Genomic DNA, 17,263 nt, shown 5'->3' with positions numbered 1-17,263 from the left:
AAAAAGTTTGGTCATGTGTCTTTAAGTTTTACATATCATCGTAGTGAAAAACTCCTACATTTATTTTTCACTACTGTGAGCCTACTCCTCCATAGGATAAAATCGGGTTGCCTTATTGTGTTTTACAAGTGTTAACCTTTGATTAGTAGCAGGTGAGGATGTTATGCTTGATGTCTGAGAAATTGTGATTTAAAATCTTCTTTAAAGGTAAAGTCATATTTTGTGCAACACTTTTTAAAATGGCAATTTAGAAAGTTGGCATTTTGTTGCTTACACTATTTGGAGGCTTAAAGTCTGTTCCTTGGTCACATGAATGGGTATAGTTGGCAGATGATTTTCTTTATTCCTCTCATATAGTCCCATAATAGAGGGTTTAAGTGTTCCTGGAAGGGGCATGCTAGAACTGGGGTTTCTGATTGTCATAGTATGCAGCCTGTACAAGCAGGAACCACCACCCTATTCAGGGTCAGCTAGATACACACTAAAAGATAACCTGTACTCCCCCTCTGCAAGCGCAACGCAGCTCCAGCAAGGCTCGGGGGTGCCCCATCTTTACAATGCTGCGTCAAGACCTACGCCTGCTTCAAGCAGACGCAGGGTTTTAACGCAGCATTGGCCTGAAAGTGACTGAGTGAAATCTTATAGATTTCACTCAGCCACTTTTGCGAGGCGCACCTGCCCCGGAACGCCCACCCTGCGCCGGAACGCCCACAAGTGGCGCAGGGCTTTACAACGTGACGCATCTGTCTAGATGCGTCACGTTGTAAATGGGTCGTAGGGATGCACCACGTTTACGACGCAGTTGCGTGACGCAAACGTGGTGCATTCCCATCATAAATCTGCCCCATTGTCTTTAAGTTGGTAATCTGAAATATTGACCACCGGGTTGGTGGGGGACATTGTGGTTCCCACGGTTGTTGTCAAACCACTCTGGTTGGCTGAAGGTATAGTCATCATGTTATTCACCAGCGATATACTTTCCTCCTGGTGGATATTTCCCCATGGTTATCTGTTCTGAATGTGACCTGCTTCTGGGCCCTGCCTCTTCCTCCGTCCCAGTTGCTGGCACTCTGTTGCTGGCGTCTCTGTTGTCCACGGGGCCAATTGTTTCCACCACCCCCGGGGGTCTCCATTGTCCCTGTCCCTGGCCTAAAAATCCAAAATCCTGATATTGATAGTTATAGGCCGGACTCGGACCAGCTTGATCTGGTTCGCTCCCTGAGCAGTACGAGGATTCAGAGAAAGTGGTGTAGTTGTGCCTCCCTCTGTAACCTCCTCTTCCACAATTTGTAAACCGTCCCTGGTTATCCTGTTTATAGTAGTCAGGATGGAGATACGGTTAAATACTCTTCTTGTCAAAGAGACGTAGGTCCCGTGCCAACTTTTCAAGTTTCTTTGTTTGTGTTGTTGTATCAAAATCCTTCAGAGTGGCATCCAAGGTGGTCAGTGCATCTTTTGCATTGGTCAAGGTACTATCACCAATGATCTGCTGCAGTCTCTACTCCCAGCACCATCCAGTGCCGGGAGCAGTTATTGGCCACAAAACTAAATCCCTCCTTGAACTTTGGGACGTCAAGAAAGATGGCTGGTTCGATCTTTATTTGAGGCCCACAGGTAGGATATTCTCTTGTAAATATCTAGTCAAGAGATGGCCATGAAGGTGGGTACGTATTACTTTTTTCTCCAAACATTCCAAACGAGAGATCTTATCGTTAAGTGTAAAGTCTATGGTAGGTACTGTGGCTGATAGAAAATTACTAGTTGTGTTCTGAATTATTTGATTTATATAATCCTCCGTGTAGGAGAGTAGTTCATTTTCCACCATGGTCTAGTTTGATCTAATCAAACCGAAGCAACCTCGCTGGTGTGCACCTGCTCAGAGATAGTTATACAAAGGGGGGTTTACCCAATGAAGTCACAGGGACCTGGGTGCTATTTAGTACAAAAATAAATGGGGGTCCCTGTACACAGCAGAAAATATTGAAAGAAATAAAGAAATGAATACATACACATACACAAAACTGCAGGCCAGCTGCAGGACATATGCAGGTCCAGCTGAAAAAGCACCTTGGGTGGAGCAAGCATCAACATGGAATGCTGGATGTATGGTTTTTGATCAGCGCAGGTGAAGAAGACTTCAGCCAAGAACCCCTTTACGATGCAAGCACTGCTTCATCTTAAAACTGCACAGTCCATCAATATGATGGCGTTGATCAGCTCCTTCGTCAAAGGGCAATGCTTTGGTTCCGATCGGCCCAAGGTCATTACTGTGTCGATTCAGATAGATCTGTGCAGCAGAAGTCACCTTTCAAGGGCCACGGACTGGATTGGCACCACATGGCAGGGCAGGACTCATAATTGGCAGTGTCAAAGTGCTATTGCAGGGTTGAAGGAAATATTTCATAGCCCTGAGGCTTCAAAACGAGGGCCAAGCCAACAAGTCCTTGGAGTCACTCTGGTTTCAAGTGAGATGGGTACAGTCATTGTCCTCAGAATGTCAGAGATCAGCAGGCAGCAGTGTCATTAATGTTAATTGTCCGGTAGGTGACAATGCTATCCAACTAGAATAAACAATAAAGCCTGACTGGGGTTGTGATATGGCACCTGGGAGCTGTTTATTATATATACTGAACCACTTCCTTGTTTAAGGGAGAGGAGCACCCAGCTGACACTGCAAGGTCACCACATGCCAGAATTCCAGCTCAGCTGATTCCTGCTTACCAATATGAGGAATGTCCAGGTCTACACCAAGACAGACAGCCTAATGACACTTAGCCACAGGTACTGGAGAGTTATACTTAACCCTGGGCGTAGTGGGCGTAGTGGGGCTCCGCGGAGCTACGCGGAGTGGGCGAGAAGCTACGCCCACTCCCGCACTCCACGTAGCCCCACTACGCACCTCCCTCCCGCTCTCCCCTACATACGTTATTTAAGCAACTAACCTTAATAAAACAATTTTAAAGCACTTACCGTGTCCGGGGCTCGTCCGGGGCTCCCTCTTGAAATAGCGTCGTCCTGGATACCAATGCGCATGCGCGGGCGGCCGCGCATGCGCATTGGTATCCAGGAAGGGACACTATTCCAAGAAGGGAGCCCCAGGCGAACACCGGACACGGTAAGTGCTTTAAAATAGTTTTATTAAGGTTAGTTGCTTAAATAATGTATGTAGGGGAGGGCGGGAGGGAGGCGGGTGGCGGCCGACTCGGCTACGCACACGGAGTGGGCGTAGTGTTGCCGGCTACGCTGTCTACGCAAAATGCGTAGAAGGCAACACTACGCCTACTCCGTGGGCGTATCCGATTCGGACGCCCAGGGTTAGTTATACTACCCAGGCAGGGATTTGTCATTTCACCTACCCTAGGCAAGACTAGGTTAGGAAGTGCTAGGTTGGAGTACACTATACACAGTACTTATATGCCCACATATGTTCACTTTCTTGGCACAATTGTGGTGATTTTTATCTTTTTCGCTTTTCTTGTAATGCCTATTATATTAATCTGAGTCATTCTATTGATTATCGCAGCACATGCATTTCATACAAGAATCACAATGCTTCAATAAACATAGGATCACCTGACTGAGCACGCACCTCTTGTGTATTTCTTTGGGTATGCATGAAAGTCCGATCAAAAGGGTTCTAGATCTAATACCATGATTTGCCTGGGGGATCAGGGTTGGCATGCTCTAAGGTTGCACACATATTTGTTACCCTGTAAGATTAGGGGTCCAGATGGCACATTGTGAGCTAGAAGGGATATTGGCCAACATATCTTGAGGGTGTGTACTGAATCAGTCTGTCACAGTGCTGATGCTTGTGTTGTCCAACAAGCGCACAGTTTTACTGAGGAGGTACAAGCCATATAACATGCAGCCCCCACGTTCTAGGTTCGGCTCTTATTTAATGGATCGTAGGAGTAGTTTTGTTTTGTATACTTAAAGACCCATATTCACTTCCTAACAGGAGATGTTCTTGGTGTTAGGGAAAAAATCATCCTCAGCTGAGTAGGTAAACCCTATGTATTGGCTGTAGGTTGTTCAAACTTAAATCATTCAAAGGATCTTCCCATAGGAGCACCTTCTCTGAATTTACAGCATAGTGTTATGGCTGAACAGGCAGCATTAAACATACTTGAGAACTGCAGACATGCAGATACTCAGAAGCTGCTACAACATGATCTTGCACTTGTGTGTTGGGATTTTACCTTCCTGGTTGGTTGAGTCACACGAAGCGATTAGGACAGAGGTATTCTATTCATGGATTACATTCCCAGCAGCAAACAATCAATCAAGATTGTTTCACACTTACACTGATGTTCCAAGTAACTTTACAGCTTATGATGCATTATAAATACCAATATTAGCAACAATTGGTTCATTCGGGTGCACAAAATTTCTTTTACTTTCTCATAGTTTATGTAGAATTTCGAGCAAAGAATCAGAATCCAAAAACCATCTAAGTATTTATGTACTGTTTTATAGATTGTAGTCATTCATAAATACTTATACCATATACGAGTTGCAAAATAGGCTATACAAAAAGTGAACAGTGCAAGTGGTGACTTATAGTGCTCAGTGCTTACGGCGCAAAAGTGACCAAAAAACTGTACAATTATTATATACAAGGGGGGATAGAAAAAATTGATTTAACGTGGCCTATGCATGTTACAAATTATAAAGCTGTACACTGCATTTGTCAGTACTAAGTACAGGATATCAATGCAACCAATCCACTTATTCGTCGACGTTTCGACCCTCAGCAAGCATACATAAGGAGTGAACAACATTTCTTCATCAGGACTGTGGGGGACAGCGAACAGCCTTCATACACACCCAGCCGGGTTTAGGTGGAAGTAGAATTGTATTTATCTGTTCTGTCGGCGTTGCAGTTACATGCGCCCCGACTGTTGTTCTAATTAGCGGCTCACCAGTATTAAAAGCCCAACTGGGTTTAGATGTAATTATTCTACCCAGTTGGAGTTCAAGGGCGGTTCGGGACAGGAATTACCAAACACGCATATGAGTCTATACAATTTCCACTTCTTATAGAGATATATTTGGGACAACGGATGCTTGGCGCCGGGGAGAGCAATCTTCCTGAACGGCGCGGCTCCAAAACAATTTGAACATTAGAAATACCATCAACTTACCAAGAACATCAACATTGATTTGAAGGCACCCTACTACACACTACTGAAGAAGTTGGACTAGCAATGAGGGAGCAACATAGCCAGTATTAGCCATTTACACTCCACATCTAAACGTAGCTAACATGACAGCAGCACAATTACGAACACTATATAACAGTCTAGTTAGAATGAATAAAAGTTTGACACAGTTTGTCATGTGAACAATGACAGTAAATCCTGAGACGACTGCTCAATCTGCACAATCACAATTGGCTACACCAGGCATTAGTCCACAGACTATTTATGCTGTTATGGATAAAATTACCACCAGGTAGGAGGAAATTCAGTTCTTGATTGCACAAACATCAAGTCAGCTTGAAGCAGTTTCCCCATACAGGACACCAGGAAAAACACAGAATTGTTACAATATACTTGTCAATTGGGATGGATCCCCCTGTGGAGGACTGCACCAATTGGGGCACAATCTTTACTGCACATACCAGAACACATGGTACATCATCATTAGCTATTTTGCCAGAGGTGCTTGAACAGATTAAAAATGAGTATGGGGTGGCCCCGCCCTGGATTTTGGGATGTAACCAATGGGCAATTTTTCAGCAGTATACACCATTATGTTATGAAATATTAAAGGGGCATCAGCAGCATTGGTGGTACACAGACTCATAAACTTAACTCTAAGAGAATAAGGGCAAGAGTTATTTAAAATTATTGAAGAAACTCATGCATTCATAGGAAGGGATCATTTGGGAGCAAGACCTACAAAACCTCACAATAAGAGTAATTATGAAAAGTAAAACTCAAAGCAATCACAGACTCTTCTAAGAAGTAGGATAGTAAGAAACGTAAAGAAAAGACTAAGGCCCTTCTCTTGATGTCGGGCGGAAAGCCATCCGATAGCTCATTGGAGGCTTTCCACACGACATCATAGGCTTCTGTCTGACTGCTATATTATGATACTGGTGATCAGAGGGAAACCAGCAGGGAATTTTGCTCTGCTTCCGATGGGCTCACAAAGGCTTTCTGGTGCCCGGTGAAATTGTAATCCCAAAATGACAGCTGAGCCTGCCTCGGCTATGCCGTTGAGATTACGATATCGCTTTCCACCTGCCCTTTCAAAGTGACTTTGGGGGACAGTAGCAGGGCCCCATTACCCCCTGGCCCTCCGCTATGGGGCCTGTGGGACACTCGTTTTGCCCTCCTAAACATCTCTGCACAGTGTGGCAGGCACTATTCCATGCAGCATGCGGTGCCTGCCACATGGTGCAGGAATGTTTGAAAACATCCTTTTTCCTATTACAGCTTGTACTGCAGCCCTTTTCTGGTCGCTGCACAACCTGCAATAGACAAAGTGATGTTTCTAACCACCCATAGGTCGTTTGCATCCTAATACTGGGTATGGAAACATTGTCTAATAGTTGGACGGTACCATTTCTGTTTCGGTGTGCAGTACAGGTCTGAAACACATCGTAATTGGGCTCAATGTCACAGGATATATCTGCTCAAGCAGGGTGCAGCAGAAAATGCTTGTGCAAACGTGATAATATTAAGATGCCTGATATCAGTATACTGATAAACATTCATCCTGGTCCTTTCAGGATACATCTGAGAAATGATCAGAGACGGCCAGAGCGCAGACCACAGGAGTATGTGAAACCAAATAAGGACTCACAAAGCTCTTCTTACTACATAATAAAAAAAGAAGACAAACCTTAACAGTCAAAACCTCAATTCAAAAAGAAGGTAGCAGGACTTAAAGTCAAGCATGCCACGGACATTCAGGACACTGCTTCAGAGCAGGGAATGAGCTGTGACCATGCTGGATAGCATGGCAGAAGTCCCAATAGTTCCCCTGAACTTGATGGATTGTCTGGTCGCAGTAGTATTGAGTGACTATATCCAGGTGGAAACACCGGATACTAGGGTCAGCATCCCTAATGGATTACATGAGATGCAACTGCAGTTGGAGGGGGATGTACCAAGATACAATAATGTTCACTTTTTGGGGAACTTGCCATTCAGCTATGATATTCTCAAGGCCAAACAAGATTAGCCATTTGAATTTGTGATGGATTGAACAGAGTGAGAAGTGATAACTTTACCTGCTTTTTAAGCCTGTCCCAGAATCGGTTAAACATTAATACACCAAGCAGTTGGTGTTAGCATTGGCTTCTGCATTATGCTGCAGCCATGGGGGTGGGATGTTGTTTTCCCTTATCATGCAATACCAGTGAGGTCAACCCCACAACCTCAAAGACAATACCCCATTAAAAATGAGGCTAAGAAACAGCTTTGAGATATTCTTACACATCTTGAATATCAAGGGGTAATAGAAAGTTATTCCTCTCCTATGAACAATCCCTTTTTTCTAGTTATGAAACCAGACTACTCATATAGTTTAGTATTAGATTAGAGATATATAAGCACAGCTACACATACATTTGCAGTACAAAATGCGCACAGACAGCACTAATGAACAAAAAAGTGTATAAAATATACAAAACAACACTAGATATCTCAAATTGATTTTTCTGCTAAAATATACTGATCCGGAAAGCTGCAACTTGACCATATTTAGTGTGCTTGGCTCTCAAAGACAGTTCTGTCATTTGCCCCAGCGGTATACAAACAGCCCAGGGTTGTTTCCAGCCCGTGTTACAGAAATTTAAAAAAATTTGATGACAGGTCATCGTCCTATGTTGACAACATTTATTTATTTCTACACACTTAACAAGAGTAGATTGTTCTGGGATTTGCTCACAGGGGCTACAAATTCAACTTAAAAAAATCAATGATTGCCCACCTTAACGCCCTTTTTCTGGGATACGAGCTGTCAAGTGAAGGCAAAAGCTTGGCAACACATTTTTAAGAGAAATGTGCATGTTTACAATCACCAAACACATTGAAGAAACTTCATTCCATGTTGGGATTCCAAAATGTTGGCAGAATTTACATTCCAGATTACGTCGAATGGATTAAGCCATTCTATGACTTCATTCATCCAGATTTTTCAAGCACACACTGAACACAGACAGATTTTATGTTCAATACAAGCTGATATGCTAGCTTCAAAACACATACACCCACGTGTAAACATTACAAACCTGTTTATCCATACCATTACGAGTGTATCAGGATATACGCAAGTTACACTGAATGAGAGAGACACACTACCAATTGCACTGACTGAAAAGATTCTGACGGTGGAATAGACTGAAGTGATGAGAGAGAGAGAGAGAGAGAGATAGAGAGAGCATTGGCCCAGGGGAAATGAATAAATCTTGTGACTCCAGTGCTGACCTTAGAGGCTGTCACAAAAGCCAGCGTTCCCAATGCTAAAGCATGACATCCAAGATGGATACAGTGGGCCAACTCTCTCAGTGAAACAGATGTAGACTGCAGATTTGATGCTACATTGCAAACACATGCATACCTGAAATACGAATATGAATACCCTCTGCCTAATAAAGTCATGTCTCTTCATCAGTCTGATTACATCATCTACACTGACAGTCTGCACAGCCTGCTTTAGAGACAAAACAGCAATACTGAGCAATGTCCGTTGCTGTTAAGGTAGGATGCAAGATGATGAATTCCAACATGAAAAGCCCTATATTCATTCATTAGGTGATTGCAAAGTGCAGCTGGTAGAACTGAGAGCTCTAATTCTGTCACTAGAGCATACAGATCACGGATTCCCAACACTCATAGTGTTCCAAAATTATGTGGGTTCCCACCAACATTCTTTAGTTTGTGGGTGGTACTATTTACTTGATTACACCTGGTAAGACTACAGTCAGCATTTACAGCTTTAGAAAAGTACAATGCCGAAAATCATTTACCAGTAAATGCATCAAAATCTCATGTAGACATATTTGACTGTGGCATTTACCACACAGTTAACAGGACGATTAGTAATCTGGCGACTACGTATCACTTCAGTGATGATTATATTGAAGTGGAGGGGCTATAAATTACATATATGTAAATTTTATTCAAAATTACACTCACTAGTGTATGTGCTTAATCACCTTCAGTGCATTTAAGAAGCTCCAACTGTCGACCCAATTGTGGCAATAGAAGAAGAAGAAGACATTATTGTTTGGTTAATTAAAAACGTAACAATGTACATATAAACATTGAATATATAAAGTAAATCGATAGGTGCATGTAACCTCCACAATATGATTAATACGTGATTATAAAAGTTTAAAATTGCAGTTCAGTGTGGTGCAACTGTTTGGTTTATAATGTCAATTATACTGGTGTGGTTTTTAAGGCTAGTTAATGATGCCTTAAAAACTTTAGCAGTTTACAGATCAATTAAGGGTCTAATAGATTGAGGCATTAAGCGATGGCGGCCCTGCATGTCCTAATTGTTTTCTTTTTCATTTACAGCCACATTAAGGTGAATCATGCTGGATACAAGTATGCGCAGTGGAAAATCAGATGAATAAAGTAATTTTTTCTATGTCCACAAAATCTACATATTGTAGGACCATTGTATTTCCAACTAGATTTGGTCTGCTATTGGTGGTAGCTCACAAAACTGATTGTGGCAATAGCTTATCCTAAACTGATTCTGCCTCTTATATATGGCCATTATGTCTTCTCTAACAAATTGATCTCAGGGCATGTAAGGTAATCTTTTCCTCCCCAATATCAACTGTTCACCTCTACATAAGGTTAGAATTGAATCTAACCTGCCAAGATTGTAATCCCATGCAGTGTTTTTGACATTTTCATTTTGGTTCAAACTGCTTAACTGGGAACTCTGAAGGTGCTTCTCTTGTCTGAACTGAGGTGCATGAGCTCAACTGACTCATCTTGGGTGGGATATTTAGAAGAGTCACAAACTATATTGGGATTAATCAAAGTTGGATTTTCCATGGTTTTGATAAACCTTACTAAAGAATTCCAAAGAAAATGATAAAAACCGTTGTCACGCTGGGTATTTACAATATTTTAGGATTAAAAACCTTTAAAGTTCTAATAAAAATCCACATATCACCTCCGGTTTTCATCCTTATTTTTATCAGCCCTTTGGTAGAAATGCAAAAGCATGTTTTTACATTTCCCGTTGTTTCCAGCCAATGAGCTACTCCCTTAGTATTGACAATTTTCTGCTGTGTGCAACTAGCCTGTCTTGTAATGCACGGTCCTTCCCAAAGCACGCACTAGAAATATGGTCCTTACTAGATACCGACCTGTTTCTCATGACTGAAACCTGGCTCCAAGACTCTTCCTCACCTGACATCGCTGTAGCCACGCCTCCTGACTACAGGATATTCAGACTGGACCGAGTCCGGAAAAGAGGAGGGGGCACTGCAATCGTCTACAGGACAAATATCATACTTCATGTAATTGATACCTTCTTAGCTAACTGGGGGGAAATGTGTATCATCTCCCTCGTGACAGGAAACAATGAGCAATGGAAAGTGGCCCTTCTCTACAGGCCCCCTGGCACCAAAACCAATTTTGTCAACAAACTCATGGAGACAATTGCCCCACACACCCTAGTCTCTGGCAACTTCATCTTATTAGGGGACTTTAATTATCATGCAGAATTAACTCTAGATCCCCACACCAGTGACCTCATCACCAGCATTAACTGGTTAGGTCTAAACATGTCAGCCACTGGCCCCACTCACAAGGCAGGTCATGCAATAGATCTATTCACAAATTCATCTAAAGTTGTGGTTTATCAAATACTCCCTATCCTATGGTCAGATCACTATGTTATTAGGTTCTACATCTCCATAAACGAAACACAACCTCTGGTCAAAAACCACGTGTAATGGAGCAGGCCATGGAACAAGATCAACATCGAATCCTTCACCAATCACTTCTACCCCCCGCCCATCACTAAATGGACAGACCTTAACAAGGGAGCAACTGCTCTAGAACACGCCTTTACCTCCACCTTAGATATAATTGCCCCCAGAAGGGTATCTAGAGGCTCTAACAAACTCTCCTCATGGTTCACCTCCGACTTAGATAAAACCAAACTGTCGGCAAGGGCAGCCGAACGTAAATGGTGACAAACAAAGAATCCAACAGACAGACAACAATACAAAACAGCTCACAGACATATATGAATGAGATAGCCGCAGCTAAAAGAACCTAATGAAATGAAATGAAATGAATAAAAACTTATATCGCGCAACTTTGCCCAACGGCATCAAGGCGCCTATCAAAAGAATCATAAAAGGCAGATCCCAAAAACTAGGGGTAAGCTTTGGCAAAAAGCCATGTCTTCAGGGCCTTTCTAAAAGCTTGGGTAACCTACTTGGGTAACAGGATAAATTTGGCAATCAACTCACACAAAGAACTATACAAATCAGTCAAAGGTTTCACGAACCCTCAGGCTTGTCAGCCCCCACCCATTGAATCCCAGGAATGGGTCAACTCCCTCTCATCCCACTTCCAGGATAAAATCAATAATATCCATAAAACTTTCCCTCAGACAACCAACACAATGGCAACCAACTTGCCCCCCAGTCAGGCGGATACGTCACCACAACCACTCGTCGTAGTCCTTAAAGAATTCCAACCACTCTCAGAAACAGAAGTAGCCTACTCATTGAACAAAATTAAATCTGGATCTCCAACAGACCCTGCCTCTTCTCAAATTATTGCAAAAATTGTGCCTTCTCTGATTCCCTATCTTACGAAAACCCTTAATCTCTCATTATCCCACTCCTCTGTTCCCTCCCACTGGAAGGAAGCCACCATAAAACCTATCTTAACAAAAACCTCTGCCGACCCCAACCAGCTCTCCAACAACTGCCCAATTTCCCTTCTATCAATGTTTGGTAAAATTATGGAATCCTTAATTAACAAGCAACTATGAAAACACCTAGAGACTAACCAGCTGCTTCACCCATCTCAGTCAGGATTCAGGGTACACCACTGCACTGAAACGGCACTACTAAAGATTGTGGACAATATTAGGCTGACTCTCGATGCAGGACAATCCGCCATACTGATCTTGCTTGACCTGTCGGCGGCCTTCGACACCATCTCACACAGCGTTCTCTTGGAGCGCCTGTCGGAGATGGGTGTCGAAGATCCAGCCCTACTCTGGATCAAAAGCTACCTAGCTGAACGTCGCTCAGAGGTGCAAATCGGGTCTTTTACCTCAAATAGCCTGGAGAACGACAAGGGGGTGCCCCAGGGATCAATTTTGAGCCCCACACTATTCAACTTATATGTATCCCCATTAGCACAAGTGATTAGGGCACACAGCTTTGACACCGTGTCCTATGCTGACGATATGCAGCTACTGATCACCCTGGGCCCTGACCCTTGCGATACCAAACTGAGATTCCAAAAGTGCATGATCTCAATCAAGGACTGGATGACAAACAACTTCTTGATGCTCAATGCTGGTAAAACCGAGATCGTGCTTTTTGGAAATGCCCACAAGCACTGGAATGACGAATGGTGGCCATCATCACTGGGACCCTGTCCCCCTCCCAAGACATCTGTCCGAAACCTGGGAGTGACAATTGATGACAAGCTGTCCATGGCCAACCATTTTAACAAGATAGTGCACACAAGCTTCGGACTGATGCGCAATCTCAAGAAAAATGTTAAATGGATCCCCCCTCTCCTCACGCATGCCCCTAGTCCAAGGCCTAATCATAAACCGGTTGGATTATGGCAACGCACAACTTGCATCCATCAATGAGAGTCTCCTGGTTAAACTCCAGGTCTTGCAAAACACCGCAGCCAGAATGGTGCTTGATCTCCCCCCCGCACCCCCTCCATGCCCAGTCTTAGAACACTTCACTGGCTCCCCATAAAAAAGCTCATTAACTTCAAAGTCTGCTGCCTAGTCCACAAAACTATCAATGGAAAAGGTCTTCTCACGCCCTTGTTAGATTGGCAATACCTAGAAAAGAAATTTGTAAATCACTATCCGGTCAGAACCCTTCGGTCTACTAACAAATCTCTCCTAACTGTCCCCAAAGTTCGTACTGTCAGGAATGGCGACATGTCTTTCTCCAAAATAGCCCCAGACGCCTGGAATGCCCTCCCCCTACACATTAGGACCAAACCCAACCACCTTAGATTTTGAAGACTCTTAAAAACATGGCTTTTCTAGCTATCTGTTTACTGGCTACTCCCTTCTAGCATCTGCCAAGTGCTCTGAGACCTACGGGTGATATATGCACTGTATAAACACAAATACAAATACAAATTTGCATTACGACACACTCCTGCCTTGCATGGTTATAGGTCTGTCCTTCTTTACAACCAGGAAACTAATGTTGAAAGCCATATTGATCTTAAGCACATTTTGGATGCATTGACATTTATATTAGGTGAACAAGAATATGACTTGATGATGACTACCAGTGTATCAAATTGTGTGGATTGTCTGTAGGAAATAAATGGCTGAATCCACTTACATGCATTATTCTTATTACTCTTAAAGATTATGCATTGGCATTTAATTATTTTTTAAGCTTCTGTATTTTAAGATGCCCTACCACTCATATTTGAATTAATCATCATTTATGTGCTGAAATTGTGGGGTGTTAATTAACAAATAAATTGTTTCATTTGACACGAGACATTATAGGTGCATGTGAATCTAAGTAAAATCTCCTCTGACCAGCAAAAGAGGAGGAACAACTATGAAAGAGCCACAACCATTGTGTCCGTTACGATTATGAAAGAAAATACAATCTGTTCAGATAATGTGCTTTAAAACATTATACCCATAGGTAAAATATGTTGTTCTAGATGAATTGTATGACTATTCCAGTAGGGGAGCAGCCTGAAATGTAACGTTGAACCCTCCCTCAAATAGTACTGAGTGAGCAAGTGATGAATGGCAGCCCAACATTCATTTGAGGCTTGTTATCTTCCTTTTCTTCCTTACTTACATATCTCAATGTTGTATTCTTCTATCTATCTATCTATCTATCTATCTATCTATCTATCTATCTATCTATCTATCTATCTATCTATCTATCTATCTATCTATCTATCTATCTATCTATCTATCTATCTATCTATCTATCTATCTATCTATCTAACGATCTATCTAACGATCTATCTAGCTATCCTTCTTTCCACACCTCTATCCTTCCCTACATCCTACTTTCCATTTGTTCATCACTCGATTCATTCTCTTGTCTGCCTTTTTACACCGTTCCAACCCTCCATTAATCCTTTCAGCCATCATTCGTGCTTCCTTACTTTTCTCCATCAAACCAACCAACACCCATCTCTCCATCCTTCAGTCTTCCCTCCAACAAACCCACTCTCCATTCTCCTCTCTATTCATCTTTCATGTCTTCATTCATCAATAATCCTTTCCAAATCTTTCCTCCAGTTATTCAGCTGTCTATTCTTCACCTCTTTCTTCCAGTGACACCTCTATTCATCTGACCACCGATCCATCCATACTTTTCTCAATCCTTCCTCCATCCACTACTCCATACATCCAGGCTTTGCTCCATACATCTCTGCAAACTCCATTTGTCGCTCGTACCTTCCTTCTCTCTGTCCATCTGTCTCTCCACCTTGTTCAATCCCTTCATTGTGTGCTCTCTTGTTTTGTGTGCTCTCAGAACTCCGACCTCAGAGTTCCATGATACTATTTTCCTACAGATGCATTTATGATATTCTATTCGGAAACCTGAATCGCAATTTAAAAACCATCAACAGCATTGAACTGTTTTACCTTACAAAGAAATGCCCAGTGACACCCACCTCCACTCAATATGCTAAAAGGGGGGATCATGACAACTATGGAGTAGCAGAAGAAGACTGAGGATTAACCCACCAAAGGTGTTTCTGTGGATGAATGGAGACCAACTGTGCAGTATTTCTCTACACAAAATTGTTGTATGTGAAAGACAATGTGATCTAAAGTAGCATGGCATACCAGAAGGTTGTGAAAAATAAGACCTGGGAAAATGCATGACTACCTTACTTGCATCTGTTTACTTGGGCCTCAGAAATGTTTTAGTGAGATACAGTATGTCCATTATTTACCCATGTAATCCAAGTCTGCTGACAATTATCATCACCCAACACTTATGTGCAGCTACTTGCTTTGATCTCTACTAGACATAGATCTCTACTAATTTGTAAGACATAACATCCTTGGTGTGGTATTTCCCCAAACATTTTGCCTTCACCCTATTGGCACACTTAGTTTACTTGTAAGTCTCTAGGGTCTAAAAATTAAATGCGACTAGTGGGGCTCCAACACCCAATGTGCCACCCACTAACGGAATATTTTAAAACATTTGTCAAGCCTGCTACTGCAGCCAATAATGCAGTTTTAACTGCCAATTAAGTTTGACAAAATATATCTTAAAACCTTCCTTTTAAAAACATATGTGTCACCCCTAAAGTAGACTGCACAGGCTCAAAGGGCAGGGTGCATTGTGTTATAAAAAATTAGGACATGTGTACTTAAGTTTTGCAAGTCCTGGTAGTGAAAAACTCCTAAAGCTGTTTGCTATTTTGTAATGCCTATTTATCCTATCCTAGGTTACCTTATTACATTTAATAAGTGACAACTTTAGACTAGCAGCAGATAGAGAATGTTGTTTACACTCGCATGAATTGTAATTTGAAATCCCCTTTATTGGTAAAGTTGGATTTTAAGTCAACATTCTGAAAATGCCACATTTCAAAAGTTGATATTTTCTTGTCACTAAGCTTTTGGGAGAGTGTGTATAGTTTTCAGGCACTGAGGCTGTTAGAAATGGGACTTCTGATTGGCTAGTGCAGGTGCCTAAGCCAGGCAGAAACCAACACTCTAGGCAGGGCAAGTGAGTTACCCGCTGAAGATAAAACCCCTTCTCACCCCCTTGGTAGATTGGCATGAGCAGTCAGGGTTATCCCAGAGTCAATGTTTAAAGAGTTTGCACAACACACTCACACAGCAGAAACACACTAGGCACACCACAAAAGAAACTCCACACAAGGTTACATAAAATAGCCTTTGTATTACTCATGAAACACATTGGAGCATTGCCACAGATATACACTGTGCCACCTGGCACTAGGTATCCGTTTACAGGGGATTATATGCATTACTGGGCCAATTTGGCACTGTCATAAACCATTAGAACCTACAAGTAATAAACAACCAGTAACTACTGGTAAACACTGTACTTGGCATAAACACAATATGCATACCTCCTAAGTTACCAGTGAACCACAGTAACACTAATAAGGTGAACACATCACCTCAGGGGCTTACGCCCAACCAGACATGGAGGCGATCTCCGGGCCATCTGGCCCTAGCCTCGGGGGCCATCTTGGGCTCCCCGCAATGCCCTTTGCCCCAAAGTCAGGGCTTTCCTGGCTGCCGATGGAGCCCTTAGATACAGGCACAATCCTCACATGGGATGGGGATACAACTCACCCTTGTCCTCCCCAACCATGTGTGCCCCACATCGCAGCTGCCCGTGACCTTGCGGTGCAGCTGTATAAACAAAATAGGCAACAACGGTGTGCCCTCTAAGCCCCATTCATCAGGGCTTCTCTCATGCAGGGGAAAGAGGGGGGCCCAAAGGTGTGCCTTTCAAGCCCCACTTACCGGGGCTTCCCTCCATTGCAGGTAACAGCCAGGAACAGGGAGGACACAGCAGCTAGGAGGCTGTGAGCCTCCGGGTTTCCCTCTGTGTTCAGCGAGCCTGCGAGGCTCCATCTTTGGCTGCAGGAACGCAGTGCTCTCCTCCTCTGCATAGGGACCCTGCCCACCATCAGGCACCAACACGCCTGAATTCCTCCATTCCAGCAGCCCCAAGCCTGCAAGGCTCCATCCCCCCTGCCAGCCGGCGCTGCCCACAGTCAAGCTCTGCCTGACTTCTGTTTCTCACTGCAGTGGCAACAGGCGCCCAATTCTGCGCATTAGGATTGTGGTGCTGCCTTTCTAAAGAATTGATAATTATGAGAGGAAATAGGCAGGGATGTCCTTGTTCCCCATTGTTGTTTGCCATCTATATTGATCCGTTTATTCGTAGACTGGAAGGCAGTAGGAACATAGCCCCTATATCGACACAAGGCTACCTAACAAAAACCCTCGCTTATGCCGATGACATCGCCATCACTACGTCCAATCCAAACTTGGCTATGCCTAC

Source organism: Lissotriton helveticus, chromosome 4_1, assembly GCF_964261635.1.
Source record: "Lissotriton helveticus chromosome 4_1, aLisHel1.1, whole genome shotgun sequence".
Taxonomy (NCBI): Eukaryota; Metazoa; Chordata; class Amphibia; order Caudata; family Salamandridae; genus Lissotriton; species Lissotriton helveticus.
This window is presented reverse-complemented; position numbering follows the sequence as displayed.